General features: G+C 28.6%; 1 protein-coding gene and 1 long non-coding RNA gene across 3 annotated transcripts in view; one reads left to right on the forward strand and one right to left on the reverse strand.

Moving 5' to 3' along the window:
• The window catches only part of LOC107455118 (complexin-like), a 210,748-nt gene that overhangs the window by 59,078 nt on the left and 125,823 nt on the right, over positions 1-25,847 (reverse strand). The gene's annotated exons all lie outside the window — the stretch shown is intronic.
• LOC122269164 (uncharacterized) lies at positions 7,609-24,815 on the forward strand. The gene is made up of 3 exons (XR_006225015.2): positions 7,609-7,828; positions 21,143-21,253; positions 24,005-24,815. It is a non-coding gene; the product is annotated as an uncharacterized lncRNA (long non-coding RNA).

The raw sequence follows: 25,847 nt of genomic DNA on the forward strand, positions 1-25,847 counted from the left end.
TTGATACTCTATCTAATTTAATCAAAAAGTAATTTTATTTTAATAGGTAATACTATAATAGATTTTGAGTAAACAGGTTTTTAAATTGGGATTTCTTTTAGAAATGAAGATTTTGAGATCGTATAATGATAAGATATATATTTCCCAAAAGGGACATTTTTTACACATTAAACTGTTTTTTAGTACTGATTTTAGCTCAGTACTTGAGAAGTTTCCGGGCTTTCCTAAGAGAAGTACAAACCTATACTATTTGTTAATTCTTAGGTTTTCGTCCCAGGGTTTAGTCAAGACTGCCTTTAATATGCCTCTTGATCTTTCTTTGAAGTCAAACTGAGCAGGTTTTAACAATTTCAAATGACTTGGAGTGACTTTAGTCTGCTGTTGTTGTAGTTGTAGTTCATTTACGTCGCACTAGAGCTGCACAATTGGCTATTTGCGACGGTCTGGGAAACATCCCTGAGGATGATCCGAAGACATGCCATCACAATTTTGATCCTCTGCGGAGGGGATGGCACCCCCGCTTCGGTAGCCCAACGACCTGCACGTGAAGTCGAGCACTTTACGGTAGAACAGTTTAACGAGGACCAATACCGCACACCCTCGATCCCTACGCAGACTAATCCAAGTGGTCACCCACCCGCACACTGACCGCAGCCAGTGATGCTTGACTTCGGTGATCTGCTGGGAACCGTGTCTTAACGATCAGTCCACTGCGGGACTTGACTTTATTCTAATTTAGAAACTTACTCTCAGTTTTAATTTATTTACCTGAAACGAGTTTGAACTGGACGTTTTTCAACACAAGCGCAATGTACTGCTTTAAATATTTTTCTTTCAGTTTTAACGTGATATCCTATTTAATTGAAAAATATTTTATTTTAAAGAGATGATGCTATTATAAAATATTAGTAAGCAGTTTTTTTACACCATACTGTAAATTAGAGTAAAAGTTATTCAGCGTGGTATTTTTTTCGACTCCTTTTTACTCGCTATTACAATAAAATTATTAAAAGTTTTCGTCGCTTGTTTCCGTTGCTCTGATACACGTAACAGTGAGTACATTTGTTCACAGAATTAGCATATCTTCGGATGATTTACCTTTCGTTTTGCACATAGCTTAAAAGGAAAATTTTAAGAAAACGGACGCATTTTAAAATTTGTGTTTAAAAAAGTTATATAGCTTGTTATATGCGTTCATGAAAATGGGCTGATATTCATGTTTAAAAAATTGGACATTGCTCAAAACGTATGTTTAAGGAAATGGATATAGTGGCTCAGAAATGAACGTGATATCTTATTTAATCAAAAAATATTTTATTTTAAAGAGATGATGCTATTATAAAATATTAGTAAACAGTTTTTTTACACCATACTGTAAATTAGAGTAAAAGTTATTCAACTTGGTATTTTTTTCCGACTCCTTTTACTCGCTATTACAATAAAATTATTAAAAGCTTTCGTCGCTTGTTTCAGTTGCTTTGATACACATAACAGTGATTATATTTGTTCACAGAATTAGCATATCTTCGGTTGATTTACCTTTTGTTTTGCACGTAGCCTAAAAGGAAAATTTTAAGAAAATGGACGCATTTTAAAATTTGTGTTTAAAAAAGTTATATAGCTTGATACATGCGTTCATGAAAATGGGCTGATATTCATGCTTAAAAAATTGAACATTGCTCAAAACGTATGTTTAAGGAAATGGATATAGTGGTTCAGAAATGGACGTAGCTCTAATGGATGTTTTAGTAAATGGACAAAGCTCAAAATGCACATTTAAAGAAACTGAACTCAACACTCAACGTACATTTTCTGTGCAAAAATATTTTAAAACTCTCTGATATTCTTGGTAATGGAGAGCATCAAATTTATAAAAAAATTAGCTTTGTATTATTTAAACATTACGAATAATAATTATTAATGTTTTTTAAATAAAGTAGTCGTAAAAGTATATTAAAAAACAATCAAATGCTATGTCAATTTTCTTAAGCGCTTATTTCAAGGCATGTCCAATTTCATGAATACACAATTTGAACCACACCTTATTTTTCAATACAAATTTCAATCTATGTTAATATTTTTCAATATCTATTTTTTCAAACGCGCATTCCAAACTATGTCTTTTATCTTTAAATCTACGTTTTGAGATATATTTCCCTTTCCAACATGATTTTTTTGTGTTATGTCAACATTCTTATGTATTTGTCATTGCCTTATCTATTTTACTAGTTATGTCTATTTTCTTAAATGGGCAATTTGTGCTAAGCATATAATATCAAGTTCACGGAAGATATGAATTTATTTAAGAACTGAACCCATTCCAGAACACTTTAATGTACAGTATGCAAAAAATAAATAAAAATAAAAAATAAATAAATAAATGAACGAACCACCATGAATAACTTTCGATCTAATGATCAAATATTCACGTTCTAGGTCTCAATTTTAATGGTTCGAGGGGATGATCTCAAATATGCTAATTAATTAGTGCAGGCAATATTTTAAATTACGAAATCAGGCACAAAAACTTCTTTTTTCTGAATGAAATACCTTTTTTCAGACGGATTGGGATTTATGACCCCTAAGACTTAGGGGGTAGCAGCAATCTGGGAAATATGGTCCCAATAGTTCGGTCAGGGAGCGGTCCAAAATATGGACCCCTTAATGTTAAGTTTACTTTTTGCGTATTTCGCCATATCTCGAAATATCTTTGCACAAAAATATAAAATTTGTTTGTCCAAGGATAATTTGATGCAAAAATAGCTTTTGGTAAATATTTATCATTTTTATTTACAATATCGGTCACAAAAATGTACATTTCAGAATAAGAATACCCTTTTTTGTCGCATTCGGATTATTGACCACCCAAATCTTTTGTTAATTTTTAATATTGTTGATTTCACTTTTTGTTAATTTCACTTTTTGCGTATTTCCCCATATCTCGAGAACTTTTTAAGCGAATTAAGCTTTATTTCACACAATTATAAAATTCGTTTATCCAAAGATAATTTGATGCAAAAAATAGGTTTTGGTAAATATTTATAATTTTTATTTACAATATCGGTCGCAAAAATGTACTTTCTCAGAATAAAAATACCCATTTTTGACACATTCGGATTATTGATCCCCTAAACCTTTTGTTAATTTTTAATTTTGTTGATTTCACTTTTTGCGTACCATATCTCGAAAACTTTATAAGCGAATTAAGTTTCATTTTACACAATTATAAAATTCGTTTATCCAAAGATAATTTGATGCAAAAAATAGCTTTTGGTAAATATTTATCATTTTTATTTACAATATCGATCACAAAAATGTATTTTCTCAGAATAAAAATACCCTTTTTTGACGCATTCGGATTATTGACCACCCATACATTTTTTATTTTAAACTCTTTTTTTATCGGAACATGTTACGGAACGATAAATCTGATATACTGTATTGTGTGCAGTAATAATTATTGTAAAATCATAGAAAAACTGCAATTAAATAAATATTACTGCGGAAATTATGGTGTAGATTTCACTATTTATAATTTTTACATTAATAATTACAGATAAATCACTGAATCACTTTAATTAAATAAATATTACTGTAATAATTACAATATAATATTTTATGGTAAAATTAGATTTTACGATAATATGTATTTTACGGCTGATTTACCAAAAGTGCCGATACTTAATACCGTAATTTGATGAGGAATTTTTTAGCGTCTACAACCTTTCGGTGCCAAATTCAACCATTTTTAACTAAAAATTTATCATTCTTGATTATTATTCTATTATTCAACGCGAAAAAAAGCATGGTTAAATTTAAATTCGTTTTAAAATTTCAATAAATTTGCACGTTATTAATGTACAACGTTGCAGCGATCTGAAAATGCAGATCATTATCAACTTCATTCCGTTTTACTATCCTTTCTTACATCAAAATAAATTTTATGAACACTTCTAGAAGAATTCAAAAAAGAAAAGAAATTCCTCAATTGAAAAGATTTTTCGGCTTCCTTTCAGAAAAACCCAGACGATGTCTAAAATTTAATCTCATTTGATTTACAAAATATTCCCTATGTCCCCAAAGAAATGAAATACGCAATGTGATCTCCTCTTTTTTCAAAATACAAATAGAGCTGCATGGATTTAAATATACGACAGACTTTAACAAATGTTAACTTCAATCCAATCATTTTAAAATTCATGCCAAACATTGTTATAATAAAAAAAATATTATTTTTACATCTATTTTCTTAACAATAATAGTAAACAATCAAGTTTTCCTTTTTATTTTCGCATAGTATTAAAATTTTGATCAATTTCAATATTCATATCCAAATATAATATTAATATTGTAAACAAAAATGGATAAAACAACTAGTATATGAACATCAATTTTCCGAAATCTTCCAGCTTGTTGAGCATTCCATCTATTTTTATCCATGCACGCATTGCAAAAACACCTGGATTAAATTACGGTATAAAGTTCCGGCATCATCCGTTAAATCCATTTTACCATAAAATCAATTTTTACTGTAAAATCAGTTTTTATTATAAAATATTATACCGCAATTTTTACAGTAACATTTATTTAATTGATTATTAAGTGAATCAAAGATTTTACGGTAATTATTTTTGTAAATATCACGGTATATCTTATATTTTGTTCTATAACATGTTACTGTAGAAGTGGATTTTACGGTCAAAGTACGGGCATCCTGAGTTCCGGTACTTTTTGCTGTAATTTGATCAGGAATTCTTTACAGTGCACATGAATACAAGTGAATGCATGAACACATATAAATTAAATATAATACTCTTCTTATAAATTTATTTATACTTTTCGTATTTAAAGCATCACTTTTCAAAATATCAATGGATTCGATAATTAGTTTGTCATTTGTTTAAGAAGAGTTACAAGATGCAAAAATTTTAAAAAATTAAAATTTTTTTTCGTTTAAAAACTAATACGTTTAATTACCTTTAAATTAATGAAAAAGTTCAAGCCTTTATCTTAATTAGAAAGCGGGATAAGTCTTTGTTTTGTTTTTTCCCTTATTGAGCTAAAAGATTGAGGAAACTTTTAGGCTTTTTTTTCTTTTTTTTCCAATTTTAAAATAAGACATTTCGATACTTTAAAGGTAACTCTAGCAAAGGAAAGGGTAATACTTTGCGCAATGTAGACTAAATAAGAAAACAACGTTAATAAACTGCAAATGAAAAGACATAAATTGACATACTATAGTTTCAGTTCTATTAATCAGAGCCTTCCTCGGCGTCTGAAGGAAGGTTCTCGTGTGTGATCTTAAATATGCTAATTAATTAGTGCAGACGATATATGAAGTTACGAAATCAGACACAAAAGCGTAATTTTTCTGAATAAACATATCTTTTTGATCCCCCAAAATATAGGGGGTGCCTGCAATCTGGAAAATTTGGTCACAATGGTTTGGGAGATAGGTCAAAAGTTTTACCCCTTAATGTTAATTTTACTTTTTGCGTATTTCCCCATATCTCGAGAACTTTTTAAGCGAATTAAAAAAATTTTCGTGCACAATTATAAAATTCGTCCCTTCACGGATAATTCCATGAACAAAAATTACTTTTGGTAAATATTTATAATTTTTTATTATTTTATTTCATTGTAGTAAGAAATTGAATTGTAAGGCATGCAATTCTTTGCTCTATTTTAAAGAATATGAAAATACTAAATTTGAAATCACATGTGAAAATACTAAATTCGTGTGAAATTGGTTGAATAGTTCCTGAGAAATCAAATTTTAAAAAAAAATCGTGTTCCTTCAGACACCGAGGAAGGCTATTAATAGAACTGAAACTATAGTATGTCAATTTATGTATTTTCACTTGCGCTTTATTCACGTTGTTTTATTCTTTAGTCTGCATTGCGCAAAATATTACCTTTTCCTTCGCTGGAGTTACCTTTAAAGTTTTAAAATGTCTTTTTTTAAAATTGGAAAAAAAAGAAAAAAAAAAGCCAAAAAGTTTCCTCATCTCTTTTAGCTCAATATGGGAAAAAACAAATCAAAGACTTATCCTGCATTCTAATTAAGATAAAAACTTGCATTTTTTCATTAATTTAATGATAATTAAACGCATTAGTTTTCAAACAGTAAAAAAAAACCAAAATTTTTTAAAATTTTGCGTCTCGTAACTCTCTTTAAACAAATTAAAAACTAATTACCAAATCCATTGATATTTTGAAACAGTGATGCTGTAAATGCGAAGAGTATAAATAAATTTATAAGAAGAGNTTTCTCATAAATTAGGGTATAATATTTCACGATAAAAACGGATTTTACAGTACGGATTAAATACAAGCTTTTATCTTAATTAGAATGCTTTTATCTTAATTCGTCTTTGTTTTGTTTTTTCCCATATTGAGCTAAAACAAATGAGGAAACTTTTAGGCTTTTTTCTTACTTTTTTTCCAATCTTAAAATAAGACAATTTAAAACTTTAAAGGTAACTCCAGCAAAGGATAGGGTAATACTTTGCGCAATGTAGACTGAAAAAAAAGCGAAGTGAATAAAGCGCAAATGAAAATACATAAATTGACATACTATAGTTTCAGTTAAATTAATAAGAGCCTTCCTCAGTGTCTGAAGGAAGGTTCTCTTTAATAGAACTGAAACTATAGTATGTCAATTTATGTATTTTCATTTGTGCTTTATTCAGTTTCTTCTGCTTCAGTCTTAAAGGTAACTGCGTGAAATTAAAAAAAATATACATTTTACTTATTTTGTTTTAATACCGTTCTTGGAAATTCATAAAGCCTTTATTGATTTTATTTGATAATTTTGTAATAAAAAATAGATATGAAGCTATATTTTTGAAGTATTTTTCTTTTTCAAAAACTTACAGCAAAAGAAAGCGAAAATAAACTAAAGTGAGAACATTTTTGTTCAGAACAAAAAATAATATTTATATGAAATAGTTCCTTTCAGAGTACAATATTTTGAGCTATATCAAAAATTAAAAACATAGGCATTTTAAAAATTAATTTTTAAAAATAAAATTCCTGAAGATTTGATGTTTTTTATGTTTTTGTTATGCATCAAAATAAAAAAAAGCTCAAAACAAAACATACAGTTCCAAAATCTTTCAAAAATATATCCCAGAAAAAATTCTGTAAGGTAATTAACAACAGGGAAATAACACCAGAAGGTAAATCAACAAAATGCATAAAGAATGCAATGTTTTACAAGAAATTAACCGTTTTTAGCTTAAAAAAACAAGAAAAATTGCAAAACATACGTATTTTTTAAAATTAATCCTAAGTTAAAGGTAGCGAAAAAAAATTAGAAAAATATTAAAAGTACAGTGACTTCAAAATATATTCTTAATAGAAAACTCATATAATTGTTTTTTTAAACGAAAAAGATTCTAAAAATATTTTCTGTCATAGAAAATAGTTTAAAACAGACATTTTAGGTCAAAAATTTCATTCATGTAACTTTTTCTGACAACTTCAAATAAGATATGTCAGTTGACTTTTCGTGACACTTGGCCACGTGTAACGCCAGAGAAAATAATTCTACTTCCAAGATTTTGCTTGTCACTTCGAAGGAAATATAATTGTATAAGCTGTTTTTTTTCTTTTTATTACTGATAAAATAGTAAGCAATTATTCTTTCCTTTTGAGCTTGTGACTTCTGAAGAACTATATTTACATAAATTAGCCTTCTAAAAGTGATAAAATAGTAAATATTTGTTATTCTCTACAGAGATAATGATTCTATTTTACAGATTTTATTTGCGACTTCTAAAGAACTGTATGTGCATAGCCTGTTCTTCCCATAAGTGATAAAACAGTAAATATTTGTTCTTCTCTCTAGAAATAATGATTCTACTTCTCAAATCTTTCCTGCGAATTTTAAAAAACTCTATTTGTATAATGTATTTTTCCTATAAGTGATAAAACAGTAAATATTTGTTCTTTTCTCTAGAGATAGTGATTCCATTTTTCAGATTTTGCTTGCGACTTCCGAAGAATTATATTTGTATAATTTGGTTTTCCTTTCAGTGATAAAATAGTAAATATTTATCTTTCCCTTTAGAGATAATGATTCTACTTTCCAGATATTGCTTGCGACTTTTAAATAACTATATTTGTATAATCTGTTCTTCCTATAGGTAATAAAACAGTAAATATTTATCCTTCCCGCAAGAGGCAATGATTCTACTTCTCAGATTTCGCTAATGACTTAGTAATCTGTAAAGAGCTATAATATTGTGTAATCTGTAAAGAGCTATAATATTGTATAATCTGTTCTTCCTATAAGTGATACAATAGTAAACATTTATCCTTCCCTCAAGAGACAAATACTCTACTTCTCATTCTTTTGGAACTTCTAAAGAACTATATGTGCATAAAATGTTCATCCTATTAAGTGATAAAACAGTAAATATTTGTAATTCCTTCTAGAGATAATGATTCCTTACTTCCCAGATTTTGCTTGCAACTTTTAAAGAACTATATGTGTATAATCTGTTCTTTCTAAGTGATGAAACAGTAAATATTTTTCCCTCCCTCAAGAGATAATGATTCTGTTTTCCAGATTTTATTTGGGACTTGTAAAAAACTATATTCGTATAACCTGTTTCTTTTATTAGTAACAAAATACTGAACATTTATTCTTCCCTAAAGAGATAATGATTATGCTTCCCAGATATTGTTTGTCACTTCTTAAGTATTCTTATAATTGTATCTACTAAAACATTTCTTTTTTTATGCGAATTAAGTGATAACAAAAATGTAGAAAAATTTCCGGTAGACAATAATACTGTTCATCTTAACTCCATATTATGAATTATATCAATTTTGAAATATATTATGACTTAAAATGCTCCAAATTTTTAGCATTGAATGGGCTTATTATGACCTTTCTTACCTGCTCCTAAAAAGGAATGTAATAACTGATGGTTTAATAAAGAAGAATAAAATACGAATCCAATAAATTAAATTAAATCTAAGCCAATTTAAAGCAGATTTGGAAATTTATTCCTCTTATCTGTAATCATCACCCTACGCTTTTCATTTATTTTTAGAACAAGTTTAATTTCTTTTGAAACTTTTTTTCGTATCTTAATTTTAGATTTGTAATAATTCATTTGGACAATTATTTATCACATTTTGATAATATTTGTCGTCTTCTCTTTTAAATATGATTCAAGGTCTGAAGTAAAGTACGCCAAAAAATTTAAAAAAAAATCGTTCAAAAAGTTCAAAAATTTTTGGGCAATTTTTGGGCAATTTTTTTTAAATTTGCTTAAAATGTTCTCGAGATATGATAAGACGAAAGACGCAAATAGTAAAATTAACATTAAGGGGTCCAGACTTTGGATTTGGTCCAGAATTGGACCATATTTCCCAGATTACGGCTGACCAATATATTTTGGGGGTCAGAAATCCGAATCTGTAGAAAAAAAAGGTATATTTAATCAGAAAAAGTTCGTTTTTGTGTCTGATTTCTTAATCTGAAATACCGTTTGCACTTATTAATTAGCATATTTGAGTTCATCCCCTCTAGCCATTGAGTCCAAGAGCGTGAAGATTCGATCATTAGATCAAAAGTTATTCCCGGTGGACCGTTTTTTCTGCGCTCTATTCATAATTTCTCATAAATTAGTTTTGTAAAATGATCTGAAAGTGTAAATGCTCAAAAATCAAAGATGTGTTCACAAAATTAGAAATAATAAATTATTTTTTAAATGAGAAATGAAATAAAAAATTTAAAAGAAGTTTTATTTGTGTACATACGTCATAACGAATACACTGCAATTAACTTATTAATTAGATAAAATATTAAGAATACTGTACAGCATCTTCCCTAAAAAAACTGGTTTTAGTGATGCTAATCAATGATCTTGAAGGGGATTAAGATGCTTTTGATAGTGCTTTTAATTTTGATCTCATAAAACTACTAATTTAAGATTTTGAATGTGCAGTTACGATTGTTTTAATTTTGAGATAAATTTTAAAAAAAATATAAATGGTGGTGACAAGCAAATATCATATCGCTGGTTTAAAACTAAAACGCCACTTCTGCACTGACTTCTCATGTTACTTGAATGAGATGTGATTGCAGAAGTGTCGTTTTAGTTTTGAACCAGCGATATGAAATGAGGAACTGTAAATACAGAACATAATGTAGGCAAAGTATGTAAAAGGGTTTAGAGCGCAATAAATAAAAAATAAATAAATAAATAAATAAATAAATAAATAAATAAATAAATAAATAATGAATGGACCACCCTAAATGACTTTTGATCTAATGATTGGATCTTCATATTTTAGGACTCAATCGTAATGGTTCCAGTGTGTGACGTCAAATATGCTAATTAATTAGTGTAGACGATATATGAAGTTACGAAATCAGACACAAAAACGTAATTTCTCTGAATAAACACACCTTTTTTACTGATTCGGACTTTTGACCCCACCAAAATATAGGGGGTACCCGCAATCTGGAAAATTTAGTCCTAATGGTTTGGGAGAGGGGTCTAAAGTTTTACCTCTTAATGTCAATTTTACTTTTTGCGTATTTCACCATATCTCGAGAACTTTTTAAGCGAATTAAAATTTTTTTATGCACAATTATAAAATTCGTTCATTCACAGATAATTTCAAGCAAAAAATGACTTTTGGTAAATATTTATTATTTTTTTATTATTTTACTTCATTGTAGTAAAAAATTGAATTGTAAGGCGTGCAATTCCTTGCACTATTTTAAAGAATATAAGAATATTAAATTTGAAATTGCATGTGAAAATACTAAATTTGAGTGAAGTTGGTCAAATAGTTCCTGAGAAATCAATTTTTTTAAAAAAAATTGCGTTTTTAAAAAACGTAATAATTTTTTTTAAAGTTAAAAGTTCATTCAAACTTTGGACCGCTCTTCTGACCTAACTATTTGGACCATATTTCTTCCTGTATTTCGGAAGTTAGAAATCCGAATTAGTCGAAACAAAAGGTATAATTATTCAAAGAAAGTACGTTTGTATGTCTGATTTAAAAATATGGTCTTCACTAATTAATTAGTATACATGAGGTCATATCCTCGAATCATTAAGATTGAGTCCTAGAACGTGAAGATCCGATCATTAAATCAAAAGTACTGCACATTTACTACGGAGCTACATTTCATGTTAAATAAATTTAATCTTCAAATGGAGATTTAAGCCTAATTTCTTAGCTTTATCCTTTAATGGGCCATTTATTTCTAGTAAGGATACATTAAAATACTTTTTTGAATTTAGAAGAAAAAATTCATTTAGATTAGTTGATAAAATTAATTTGAATTTTAAATTCTTTTGTGGTAAGTAATTTTACTACTACCCAATAGATGTTATAAAAAAGTAAGAGACTTAATTACTTTCATTTCTTTTCATTTGTAAAATAAAATTTCATAAATACTCCAAACTGAAAAAGGAAGTATACGCTATTACTTATTTTACATTCTTTAAAAACGGACATCTTGTAACCAATTTTTTTCAATATTACTTCATCAGAGCTTAAGTTAATAGCAAATAGAATACCTAAGTTATAGTGGTGGTAAATATACTTACCACTGCCTTAGAAAAGGTTAGACAATTTAAAGCAAATTATTTAGAAATTCATGCGTTGTTTTCCTTTAAAACATATGCAGTTGTCGCCAAGACAATTTATTCTAAACTGGAACAATACTTCGACTTCGCTATCACATATATAGTTATTTCATAAGAAGCCTTCTAAAGTTCTTTCAAAATGCAAGCTGTATTTCCTTCCGTAGAATCCCTAAACGTTCTGAACAAAATAAGAAAATGTTTCGCGTCCATTAAACGATAAAGTTTGTGTTCAAGGATTGTCTAAATAAATGGTTAGAATAAAGCTTCCGCTCTCATTACAAATAATTGAAAATGCAAGAGTTCTATTTTGTTGAATCCTTAAAAGAATGTTTTACGAACAATTTTCTTTTACTTGGGTATTTCTTTCTTAGTACATTGATTGGTACACGCAAAATAAAAAAAAAGTAATCTAGCTGTTACACAAATTGCAGAGAAAGTCATACATTAAATTAGATATTATATATTTCCGTTTCGTTCAAAAGAATTTAAATATTTATTTTAACTGAAAATAGAATGATTTTAAAGTAGCAATAGTAAAATATGAAAGATGTTAAAGTATGGGACGAATTTAATAATAAATGGATGTTCCATCACTGCAATTAACAGCAAAATTTTTGGTATTCAAATTATTTTTTTGATAATTTTTCTGTTCGTTTGGATAATGGTTTATCGGAAATTCTGGTTTTTCAAAATTATAGTTCTTATTACCACACATTTAGTCAGAATACAGTAAATACATTTTAAGTAAAATTACCAGTAAATTAAAGAAATATTTTCGCGCCATGTGGTGAAGAGTTACGATCTAATTTCAAGAAATTCTTCAGAACGTATCATTCATTTTACCATTTATTTGGTAATTTTGAGAGTCTGATTAAGTACTATGCCTTTTATGAAATATAATGATATTGTTCATTTAAAATGGCAATGCATTTAAGTGGTTGATAAGAGTTAGATGGCGGTTAATTCATTCTTTTCCTAATGTATTTCTCTATGATAACAGAGACAAAAGGGCTTGAATGAGGCTTTCGAATGTTTGGTTTAAGTGTGTTAAAGATACTAAACTAGGAGAGATCAAGCGGCCTGTTTTGGAAATATTTTATGAGGATAGTGAGATTTACATACATGCGTGGGATTATGAATACAAAGAACGGCTTAAAAATTCTTGTCGATTGGAAGACCAGACTGGACAAGTTTGAGAAAAGACAGCACGAAGTATCCGGATCGTGTTCCGGTGTTATGGCGATATCCGGTGTTACGTGACATCCGTTAAAGACACGTTTGGGCGTCATTCTGTATTATGGCGAGATTCATATCTGTTACTTCCCCTCTTCATTACATGGAGATAGCCAACTACCAAATTTAAAGGTTGATTTTCGTAAATTACCAACTTTAAAGACTGAATATCTTAGAAATTTTTATTTATTTAAGGACTGAATATCTTTAAAATTTTTATTTAAAGAATAAATATCATTAAAAATTTTGTTTATTAGAATACCTCTTTTATGCTTATTTTTGTAAATAGAGTGTCTTGCTGAAGACGTTAATTGTATCATACACAGTTTTGGAAAATTACATATAGCCCAATATGATGGCTAAACTACATATCAATGAAACACTAAAAAAATAATCAACTGTAAAGAATTCCTCTGATCAATTATTATTTATACTACCAAATTTAAAGATTGAATATCATAAATTACCCATTTTAAAGACTGAATTTTGTAAATTACCAACTTTAAAGACTGAACATCTTTAAAATTTTTATTTAAAGAGTGAATATCTTTAGAAATTTCATTTATTAGAATTCCTTTTTTATGATTATTTTCGCAAATAGAGTGTATAGTTAAAGACGTTAATTGTATCATACACAGTTTTGGAAAATTCCATATGGCCCAATATGATGGCTAAACTATATCAATGAAATACTAATAAAAATAATCAACTGTAAAGAATTCCTCTGATCAATTTATTATTTATACTACCAACTACCAAAAAGATTGAATTTCGTAAATTACCAACTTTAAAGACTGAATATCTTTTAAATTTTTATTTAATGACTGAATATCTTTTAAATTTTTATTTAATGACTGAATATCTTAAAATTTTTTATTTAAAAACTGAATATCTTCAAAAATTTTATTTAAAGACTGAATATCTTTAAAGTTTTTTTCTTCAGAATTTTTCTTTTATAATTATTTTCGTAAATAGAGTGTCTAAGTGAAGATATTAATTGCATGATACACATTTAAAAAAAATTCCACATAGCTCAATATGATGACTAAACAATATCAATGAAATACTAATAAAAATAATCAACTGAAAGGAATTCCTCTGATCAATTTATTATTTATATTAAGCGTTTAGTGAATTTCAAATAGCGAGTGATTTAATTTGAAAGAATACTAAACTTAAAAAGAATATCTTTTGAGTTCTATAAAGTGTATTTTGAATGATTAATTATTAGTTTTCTTTTTTGAACTAAGAAATATAAACTTAACTAACTAAATTAACAAAAAATATCTCTTTTATATCCGTTTCTTACTAAATAATTTTATGTAGAGATGTTAAAATGAGAAAGATTTAAGGAAGTCATAAAGAATAAATTGCATTTCAATAAAGTGATTCTCAGGAGTTTTTATATTTGAAGTACTTTGTTGAATAAATCTTCGTATTGCAAATATTTATGACCATAGTCTAATAAAAAACACCCTTAGAGATAGGCAAGCTAACATTACTACCCATTTTCTTGAAAATGGAATTTTTTGTTATTGAACATATAAGGTTTATCGGAGTCTGCTTTATGTCTTTTCCTTTGAATGGAATCTATAATTTTTTAGGACAGGTTTCAAAAGAAATAAAATTTCAAAGCAGTTCAGAAAAAAAATACTTAGATGAAAATTATCTAATTATGCAGTTTTCTATTCAAAAGATTTTTCAAAGTTTTCAATTTGCGTGCTTGAGGTTTATTTTTTGTAATGCTTGAAAAAAATTGCATCAATTCTTATTAGCAAAATTAACAGTACTGTCAAAAAATTTAGATCGTGCACTGTAAAAAAAGGTTGTACAAAAGGGCTAAATTGGGCCAAAATAGCTCCGAAATAGTTGGATTTGAAAATCTGATGTATTCAAAATTGATACAGCATTTACTCAACTTTGAGCAAAATGCATAGTTTCAAAAATAAAGTGAGCAAGAAGTGTGTGGAAGAGATATAGCTGACACCAGGGTTCGAACCAAGGATCGCTGGGTTCGTAGTAGGTTGTTCGAACCACCAAGTTGTGCAGCCGAGTTATCCAGGGAGTTAAAAAGTTTTATACATTTCATTCACTTAAAAGAAATTAAGATATAGCAAAATAAGCAAAAAATGAAATTAAAGTTACCGATTTTCTGACAAATCTATTGGGACCATGTTTTCTAAATTGGAACCGTTTGTACCTTGGAAGTTGGAAATTAGTAAGTCATGATGTGTTTCTGTGGCGGTCACTATAAGAAGCTTACAAACTCTTCCTTGAATGGATTGTACAACAATGATGGTTAGAGCATCCTATTACGAACCCGGGGGCCCTTGGCTCGAATCCTGCTATTAGCCAACCACCATTTCTCCCACCACATCAGTTTTGAAATTATGAATTTTTTGCTCAAACATGAGTTTACGTTGATTCAATCTTGAGTTTTCTATTTTTTTTTTTGTTTCGGAGCTATTTTGACACATTTTTGTCAATATTGAGGAAGACTTTCGTTACAGTATGTTATAATATCGGTCAAATTTGCTGAAAATTTAAGCAAGTTAACAAGTTGAATCATATTATTGTGCATTTTAATCCATTTTATATAGAAATAGCAATAGTACAGCTTGGAACGAACGTAAGATTGAGAGATTAGTCCCCTCGGCCATAATATCCAACCGGCTGCAAGGAATTAGCTTTATTAGGTGGGCTTAGTTAGTGCGATACAAGTCTGGTAGTTTGTTGTTGTAGTTCATTTACGTCGCAATAGAGCTGCACAATGGGCTATTGGCGACAGTCTGGGAAACATCTCTGATGATGATCCGAAGACATACCATCACAATTTTGATCCTCTGCAGAGGGGATGGCTCCCCTGCTTTGGTAGCAAGATGACCTGCGCGCGAAGTCGAGCACTTTACGATAGAACAGTTTAACGAGGACCAATACCGCACACCCTCGGTCCCTACGCAGACTGATACAAGTGGTCACCCACCCGCACACGGACCGCAGCCAGTGATGCTTGACTTCGGTGATCTGGTGGGAGCCGTGTGTCTGTTAGTTTAAACGTATTAGGAGAAATCAGTTTATAAACGGTGTTCTCACAGTTAACAGTTTGAATACCATCTTATTTACGGTTATTTGGCTGTTCTGTTGAATATGGTAAACTAACAATCAAATAAATTTTTATTTAATTATTTTTTCCGAGAAATTTTTGACAGTGATTTAAAAATATTTCTTTCCAAGCGATACTTTCTGATTCACTTAAAATTTTTTGACCTGACGTGAAAATGAATATCTACTTTATTGATTGTTTTGATATAACGCAAAAAAGTTGTCCCTTTATTTATAACTCATGAGAAAAAAGCAATCAAACATAAAAAAATACTTTAAAATGTATATTTTTTATACAATTTAATTTATAAAATGAGTTAACACAACATTAGATTTTATTATAATTTGATTTTTATCAAGCTTAATAGTTTAAATATTTGCAGTGAAATTACGCAATTCAGCGTAAACTGACTTAACGTACATTAATTCTGCAATAAATAACTAACAGGATAATAATTTTTTTTTACTCTTTTTAGGCCAAACTTGGTTCATAAATATATTTATAGATTTTTATAGAAACTTAATTCAAAACGCAGTTGAGCATTAAATTCTTTTAACTAAAAAACTTGTAATAGTTTTAAACATAAAAGTTTTAACTGAATTATAGTTTTACAGTAAGGCGTTTGTCCAATAAAAAAATAAAATAAAAATACTTCAAACGCCTACAAATTTGATATATATTGACATACACGCAAAGTAAATATATATTTAAAACATGCAGTACATAACAAAAGTATTCTAAAAGGTCTTTTTCAAGGGAAAATGGTAAAAAAAACTAAAATAGAAAAGAATTCTTCATGAAATTTTAAATTTTAGAAGCATATAATGGAAATAAAAATGTTAAAGAAATGATCCTTTTTGAATAAAGTATAAACGATCTTCGCAAAGTTTGTTATAAAAATAAAACCCTTAACTCATTAGTCGTTAAACTGTTTGTTAACCATTTACAAGAACATTAAGGTTCTATTCATTAGTTAAGAAAATCAATAGCTTTAAGAGTTACGTTTTATGACAGTAGTTCAAAAAAGAATGAAAAAAAAAGAACAGAAAAAGCTTTTACTAAAGTACTAAAAATAGTACTTTATTGCTTTATCGCAGAATGTGAAGTTGAATTATTGATCACCAAGGAGAAAAGTGTTCCGGTGTTCGAATCTGACAAATTAAGATAAATTTTGCTGTAAATAATTGCTTGTAAGCAGAACAGATGTAAATTGAATAAAGATAATAGCAGACAATTTTTCATCATTATCACCGCCAATATATTTTGAGGATATTTGAATAAAATGTTTTTCTTTATTTTAGTAATGATTTGTCACAATACACTGTTAGAATTTTCATTCTAAAATTAAGGTTAAATAACTGGCAGCAGTCTGTCCATCTAATTAATTATAAAATTTACGGTAAAGAACAATTTTTATCTTTACAGTTTTGAAATCGTTTATAATTAGAATAGTTAAAAAAAGCATGAGTACAAAATTATATGCTTTTTTTAACCATCTACAACTAGCATAGTTTCAAAACAGTAAAAAGGAAATTTAACTGGATATTGCACCTAGGCTTTTCTTTTGGTAGAGGATGTTGGAGTTAGCTTGCGCTTGAATTGTTTTTATCTAATGAACCGTTCTCAAATAAATCGTAAGAGATGGGAAATATTAGACTTATTTGTGTTAAGCAGCTTTATGACACTGCCGTGTATGTGTGAGATAGAGTATCACATTCTTATGATCCAGGGTCACAAATTGCGGAATGTGATATTTTAGTACACTGTTTGAATTTTCATTCTAAAATTATGGTGAAATGATTGACAACAGTCTGTCTTTTCCTTTAACAGTAAATTCTACGGTTAAGAGCATTTTTTTAACCATTTACAACTAGCATGGTTTTAAAATCATGAAAAGGAAATTTAATTGGACATTGGAGCTAAACTTTTCGTTAGGCTTTGGAAAGTGCAGGACACTGGTAACTCATTACGTGTAGAAAGGAATGGACAAAATATCGTGGTGTCAACGCTGGGATTCGAACCCCAGTTCTGTTGGGCTTGATATTGACAAATTGTCCTCTCGACTACAATATGTCCCTGGCTGCAAGGAACTAAGTGGCTTCATTTGGTATGTCTAGTTGGTGTGATGAAACTCTGGTTGTTTAACCGTACTGGATCAAAGCAGTTAATAAAACCTTTCTCTCACAGTTAACAGTTTGAATACCATTTTATTTATGGTTATTTGACTGTTCTGTTTGAATATGAAAAAAACAAAAAATAAAAAATATTTAAACAAATTGTTATTTAGGCATTATAAATTTCTAACAGTACCATCGTTTTTTAATATTACGTGGAATGCCTTCTATAATAGCAGGTACTAACGTTATCTTTATAATATACAAGAATGCATAGATGATTATCACTTTCTTAGTATTGTAAGGTATTCTTTCCATAATAGCACGATAATAGTAGGTATTTGAGTGATGGGATTTTCTTCTCATTTTTCAAGCATTTTAAGGGATGGTACAAGAATAGAAAGTTGGTTCAGAAGTTGCGTCCTTTAAACATCTAATAAAAGGTTCTTTAGCGGCAATTCATTTGAGTGCAAAAGGCATACGATCCTCTGTAAGATATTGTAATGATTTATAAGAATACATAGAGGAATACTATCGTCATGTAATATTAAGTGGAATATTTTCTATGATAGTAGGTAATGTACTAATGTTATCTTTTTAACAATTTGTAACATTTCTTAGTGACTATCATCAACATAAAGGAATCTTTTCTATAATAGTACTATAATAGTAGGTAGCTGAGCGATAAAATTTTCCTCACAGTTCTCCAGCATTTTAAGGATGGTACAAGAATAGGACGTTGGCTCAGTAGTTGCGCCCTTTAAACATCAAACTAAAGATTCTTTAGCGGCAATTCTTAAGTGCAAAAGACACACGATCCTCTGCAAGATATTATAATGATTTATAACAATACATTGAGGAATACTATTAGTATAATAAAACCAAGTGGAATATTCTCAATAATAGTTGGCAATGTACTAATTTTATCTTTTCAATAACTTATAACATTACTTAGAGAACTATCATCATCATAAGGAATCTTTTCCATAATAGTACTAGATAGGTAGTTGAGCGATAAGATTTTCTTCACATTGCTCAAGTATTTTAGGGATGGTGCAAGAATAAGACGTAGGCCCTGTAGTTGTGCCCTATAAGCAGCAATTCATTCGTGTGCAGGAGACATGTGTTCCACTATGAGAACTGATTTTAACGTATTTCTGTCAGTCTCATATACCATCTTTACTTCCGGTATTTATAATATTTTTCTCTCATACAACTGAAAACTTTCTTTCCATAGAAAGCAAATCAATTATAGCATGTTCCATGCTCTTAACCATTCCCATACTTCGAACAACTTAGCCAACGTAAATGGAATTTAGTTCCTTGATAATGGAAATGCTTAATGTAGCTTTAGTTTTTGATTTCTATCTCTCAGCTTTGGTAATTTTTTAAAAATTAATGTTCGTATTGCTGTAGATATTCCATTTTAAAATGTCCATGGCATTCGTAACACTTTTCTCTCAGTTTTTGATTCAACTGGAGGCTTGCTCTTCTCTTACAACTATTTTTTCTATACTTGGACATTTGCATTACTCAAAAGCTTTTGGTAATGAAATAGTATATAGTTAATTGCTGTTGGGTTGAAATATTCTTTCTTTTCATGGTTAAAGAATCTATTCAAAAATTTTCTATTTGTGTTTCCAATGGTCTCTTGTAATCAATTGTGTATTGATTATAGTTTTCTTGCTTTTGGGGACTCTATCAGTGATTTAGAAAAAAATAAGGACAAAGCAGAAATTGAGATTTTTCGAGTTACTTAGCATTTTTTACATCAAGTAATCAGGTACATTAGCAAAAAATAAATTATAACTATTTTAGGGTAAATTTTTGATAGGTTTCGTGAAGATTTAATTAGGAAAAAATATCGAGAATTTAATTTTTCGCTGCTCCTTAATGTTTATTACACTTTTTCCTTAGTCTTTTTATATTTTCTCAATTCAGCAGAAAAATGCTGCCTCTTAGTTCACTTGTCATCATTTTCCCTTACTATAACAATTGTTAAATTGATCATTAGAAGGCCATATATTGAATAAAATTAGAATGAATATTTCGTAAGACATTAATTTTTCACATTCAGTTGAAATATAGTAAATTTTCAGACTAAAAATTATACATTTTAGCATCCATATCAGCTAAGAGGTAAAAATATTTTTATTATTCCTCACTACAGACTCTTCCACATTGATATTTCATTTTGATAGGAACATTTATATTTAATAATTTATTTTTTCTAAGGACTTATTAAAAAAGCACACCTCTAATAATTTTCAGGAAAATTTTTTTTTTCAAAATCTGTCGCTTTTGCCCCTGTTACTAATGTTCCTTTTAAAAAATTTTTCGGATATTTTATGACTGTTTTATTTATGGGAAAAATTAATTGCTTTATCATAAGGATATGCAAAATATACCAAAGTATGTTTTATGATAGTCAATAGTGTGTCGATTAATTTTATTATTACTATCATTTTCAAAAGAAAGTAATTCATGAAATCATGCATTATATTTTTGAATATTAGTTTTCTGAAGAATCCTCCATATAAGAACTAATAGTTTCAAAATGAAATTCATGTTATTTTAAAACAATCCTGCGTGTATATATATTTTTACACCCATATTTCTTTTAAAAAAAATCTTGCTGTGTTGAAACTAAAATTATAATTAAAATTAAAAAAAATTATTAAATCTAAATATTTTAATATTTATGCATTTTCAACTTTTTTCTGAGAAAACTGGGTATTTTTATAAAATTAAATGACGGAAAAGAATTCACGATAAAATATATTGAGAAGCGTTATGACAGAAAAAGTTGAATTTCATGCTATTTAGTTGAATATATTTTACTAAATTTCGAAATTAAACAAAGGTGACCTTTTACCATTCTTTTTTGAAAAAGGTCAAATAAATATTTCGTCATAGATCCGGTTCAAACTTTTGACTAATTCCTGGAAATCCCTCTACACTATTTACGTTTAGGTTTTACAGTTACGATGAAAGCTAAACTGCCAATCAAATATGGACATTTATACCACGTGATTAGATATCGCACTTTAATTTATTCAATTTTTCAGTAAGCTATCCTATTGTGCCTAAACTTTTGTGCTTGGAAGTACGTCTTGTTCTGTTCCTTTCTATTATTGCCTGACTTATTGATCTCTTTGTATCCAGTATATTTGTCTTCGGTAAGTACTTACTCTTATTTACATCTTTTATAATTTTGCATTTTAAATAAAAAAATAAATTACTTTAATAATTTGAGATTATTGGTTAATTTTATAATATGTAACATCAGTTGATTAGATTTTGATTGCTAGAAAATTATAAGAACAAAAACGATCTTATTCAGCTTGGGATATGTTGAGAAATTATTTTTCTTAAAAAATTTTAAAACATAAAAATGTAAATTAAAATACAGAGTTAGTTTTATGTAAAGCAAGTAGTATAATTAAAGTTAAAGAATTTTAAAAGTTTGAAAAGTTAATGACTTTTCTGCTTCCCCATCGATTACTGTTTTTTCCTTTACTATTATGCTATTTTTGCTTAATTTCGATTTGATTTGTTGTGAATTAAACTTTAATTTTGATTTTCTTTTTAAGTTGTAATTTTGTTGTTTTTAAATAACTGAGTTGTGTAAGACAGTTAAGCGATTTTCAGGTAAGTGGTTCTCGTTGTTGTTGTAGGATATGTTCAGTTGTTATCACTAGTCGCTCTCAGCTTGTGATTGTGAAGGGTCTCCTTTGCTCGTTGGGGTGCCCATGTTGGGGTGCCACCATGCTCGCTGGGGTGCCACCCTTTTATTAGTGGAGTCATAATACTGAGTCTTCATTTATCTGTATGAACTTCAAAACTGGTATCGGAAATTTAATTCTCGATGTAAAAAAAAGTCAGCTTTTTTCATTTAAATAATATCGAAGAAAATTTTAAAATTTTCCTCCTTAAATTTAGTTATAATTTCCTAATAATTATTAAATTTTTTTAAAATATTTTTTCTTGATCTTATGATGTAATATAAATTCTTGTAATGTTTGGTCCAATTCTTTTCCGACATTTTTTAGCAGCTTCCATAAATTCTTATAAATTAAATTTGACAATAAAATTCAATAATCTAATTATTACTTTAAATTCTTGCAATGACTCAATTTAAAATTAAGACTTATAAAAATTATAAATTTGTTTTAGAAATTCATGTGCTATGTTAATAACTGGGATTTTATTTAACTGTTTTAAAATCTTACATAGAGTTTTTTTTATAAGTTCATTATTATTTAAACGGGGTGTTCCATAAGGACTGTCTTTAATGTATAATTCTAGAATCTTTATCACTAATGGAAAAAAAGTATACACACAGCGATACGCACATTAATATTTAGGAAAGAAAAAAATCGCACTTCTATAAACAATTACTATAGTAATGTGACTCCCTAACTTCATTTATTTTTAAATTCGATACAGAAAACAAGTTGAAAAGTGCACAAGAAAGGACTATTCTAAATAACATTTGATCTAATGATTGGATTTTTAATTTCTGGGGCTCAATCTTAATGGTTCAAGGGGGTGACCTCTGTGCAAATTAATTAGTGCAGACGATATTTCAAGTAGCTAAATCAGACACGAAAACGTATTTTCTTTAAATAAACATACTTGCTTTTGGCGGATTTGTATTTTTGACTCTCAATAAGTCATATTTATAAAATTCGATTTCCAGAAACTATACGACCGATTTCGCTGTAAATTTGTATTTCGCTTTTGGGAAATTAAATTCTTTAAAATGATGTAAAAACTGTACAACTCACAATTCAAAAGTTTTTTCGCCTACTCTTTCAAAAATTGCAAATATTTACTAAAAGTTATTTTTTGCATGAAATTATCTTTGGATAAACGAATTTTATAATTTTGTGCAAATGTATTTCAAGATATAGCGGAATACGCAAAAAGTAAACTTAACATTAAGGGGTCCATACTTTGGATCGCTCTCCTGACCAAACTGTTGGGCCCAAATATTCCAAATTGCGGCTGATCCCTATCTTTTGGAGGTCAAAAATCTGAATGCGTCGAAAAAAGGCATGTTTTTTTTCCGATAAAGTACTTTTTTGTGTCTGTTTCAGTCTTAAAATATTGTCTGCACTTATTATTTGGCGCATTTGAAGTCGTCTCCTAGAATCATTAAGATTGAGTCTCAGATCTTGAACATTCGATCTTTGATGACAGTTTTTTTTTGGACTGTACCTTAACTCTTAGAAGGCAGTATAGTTTAAAATGTCATACAGCTGTTTTTTTCCAATAGACGTCGGTAGATTGAACGGAATGTTGAAATAAGAGAAAACGCTCATCGGTTTTCAACCTTCTAAATGACCAAATTGGGACAAAATTACACATTACTACTGTCCAAATCGGCCAAGTATCCATCTCCTTTTTTAGGGTTCTAACTTTTAACGACCATGGTAAGAACACCATGTAATTTTGGTTCTGCATAGATGATGCTCACTATGATAGGTACCACATCACTCGATTTGGTACCTATCTAACTTACATCACCACAGTGATGTAGGAAATTTTCAAATGTTTAACTTACACAGGATATAAATTTTGTTTAACTTGCTATGGATACCAATGTTTAACTTTCACAGAAATTTTTTCCAACTGAGCACTAATTTCATAAAACTTTGCACGAAAATATAGAACCATAGTTTTAGCAATTTTAGAGCATGTGAAAATTATATAATGAAACAAAGCCTACCATGAAATATTAATTAAGTTTTAATAAATTTACTTATAAAGAATTTGTGACTTAGTGAATTAAAATATATGTACTTTTCCCCTTATTGATCAGAAAAATAATTAAATGATTTAATGATTTAATAATTAAATGATTTATTTTGCTTTTGTGGTGATAATATTATTTTGACATTAACATGATAAGCATTATTCTTTAGATTGCTTAGAAATGGAAACTGAAGGAAGAACTGTTGCAAGAATTCTGGCATATGGAATAAGTCGCTTCTGCTTTGCTACCTTTATGACATTTATTGGCTTTTTACTTGCGAAATATTGCTTTTTTCCTTTAATACACTTCATCATATTTCTGATGATAGCTGTAACTATCTGGTACATTTTTGACACAAAGGAATGTGCACCAACTTTAGACCAAACAGATAATTTAGACAACGAAGATGAAGACATGGAAGAAGATGGTCACCCTGGTACCGAACCAGTTTTTGTCATTGGAACAATGATGACAAATGATCCTGAGAATGGAACAGCTCCTGATGTTAGGATCCCGATGACTAATCAGGATGCTTGAGAAATATTGTCTTCTGATAAATCATCATCTTCTGAACATTGCTTATCAGGGACCCAAAAATAAAAATAAAAAACACGCAAGATTTTGTTCAGTAAATTACATTTGAAAGAACTTTCATCAAAACAGCAGAAAGGATATAATAATATGTCGTTTGACTTGTGATCAATGGTATCTTTCCACTCTTCAAAAAGTAAATGCTGAAGTATACTTCAGCAGTTTCAAATTATTTGCTGGTAGCATTGTTCTGTGATGGTGATTGTGAAGCCGATATGAATTTGGGGTTATTATATTAATTATGTATTTTAAGGATAGAACTTGATGTTCTTTCGAAATAAAAAATATGAAGGTGGTGGGAAAACAAAACAAAAATTGTTCTATCAACTGTTACCTTGCATGTAACGAAAAATAAATAAAAAATAAACAGAATTGATACATTGAAAGAATTGATGGCATTATTTTATTTCGTATTTAAGTTTCATGGAATTATGCATTGAAAGCAATACTATTTTCAATGTATAATTCTTTACGCAGTGTTTCCAATGCACATTTTGTTTTAAGGTCCCTATATATTTAAAGTGTATTAAATAAAATAACCTATAAATATTGAATAAAATACCTATGAGCTACTTTACAGAATAAGTCAATCATTTTTATATTTCGTTGAACCTTGAAATCACTCAACTTGGATAGAAACATGGTTCATTTTAACACCTTATTTTGTAGAAAAATTGCAAGATATTATTGTATTTCTGTGTTTGTTCTAAAAAGGTTTTTTTAAGTGAAAGTATTGAACATCTAACAATAAAGTCGATAGAGCCTAATAATTAGTATGCGATAATTAATATTTCGTGCAGAAGATGATAGCTAAAAAAGGAATAAAGCCTAAATTAATAATTATGAGTAACTAATATAATTTCCTAACTCATTTAAAAATAACCAAGTATTTACTTCATATGATGGCAGATTTTTTGAGAATAGGTTGGAATTGAATAGGAATAAAACTTAATTTAACAATTATGAGTAATTGATATTCCTAACACCTTTAAAAATAGCCTATTATTTACTTCATATGACTACAGAGTTTTTCAGATAAGGTTAAAATTGAATGAGATAAAAGACTTGACAGCAAACAAAATAGTTCAAAGTTTCAGTGTTCAAATGTTTCAGAAGAACATGTTAAGTGATAGGTTGATTTAACATGCAAGTTCTCAGAGCAATCTACAAGGAGAAATAAAATTTGGTAAATTTACCGCAATGTATGGTAAAGACATTTATGGCAAAAAGACAATAATTCTGGTATTAAAAATCAAAATATCCGGTATTTCAACTGCTAATTTAGTATTTTTTCCATTCATACAGTAACGGTTTATCTGAAACTCAGGTTTTCAAAATTATAGTTTTTATTACCATACATCTAGTAAAAAGTACAAAAATGAAAAGTAAATTCAACCGAATAAATGGTTTTTATGCAATGT

The sequence above is a fragment of the Parasteatoda tepidariorum genome, chromosome X2 (assembly GCF_043381705.1).
Source record: "Parasteatoda tepidariorum isolate YZ-2023 chromosome X2, CAS_Ptep_4.0, whole genome shotgun sequence".
Classification (NCBI taxonomy): Eukaryota; Metazoa; Arthropoda; class Arachnida; order Araneae; family Theridiidae; genus Parasteatoda; species Parasteatoda tepidariorum.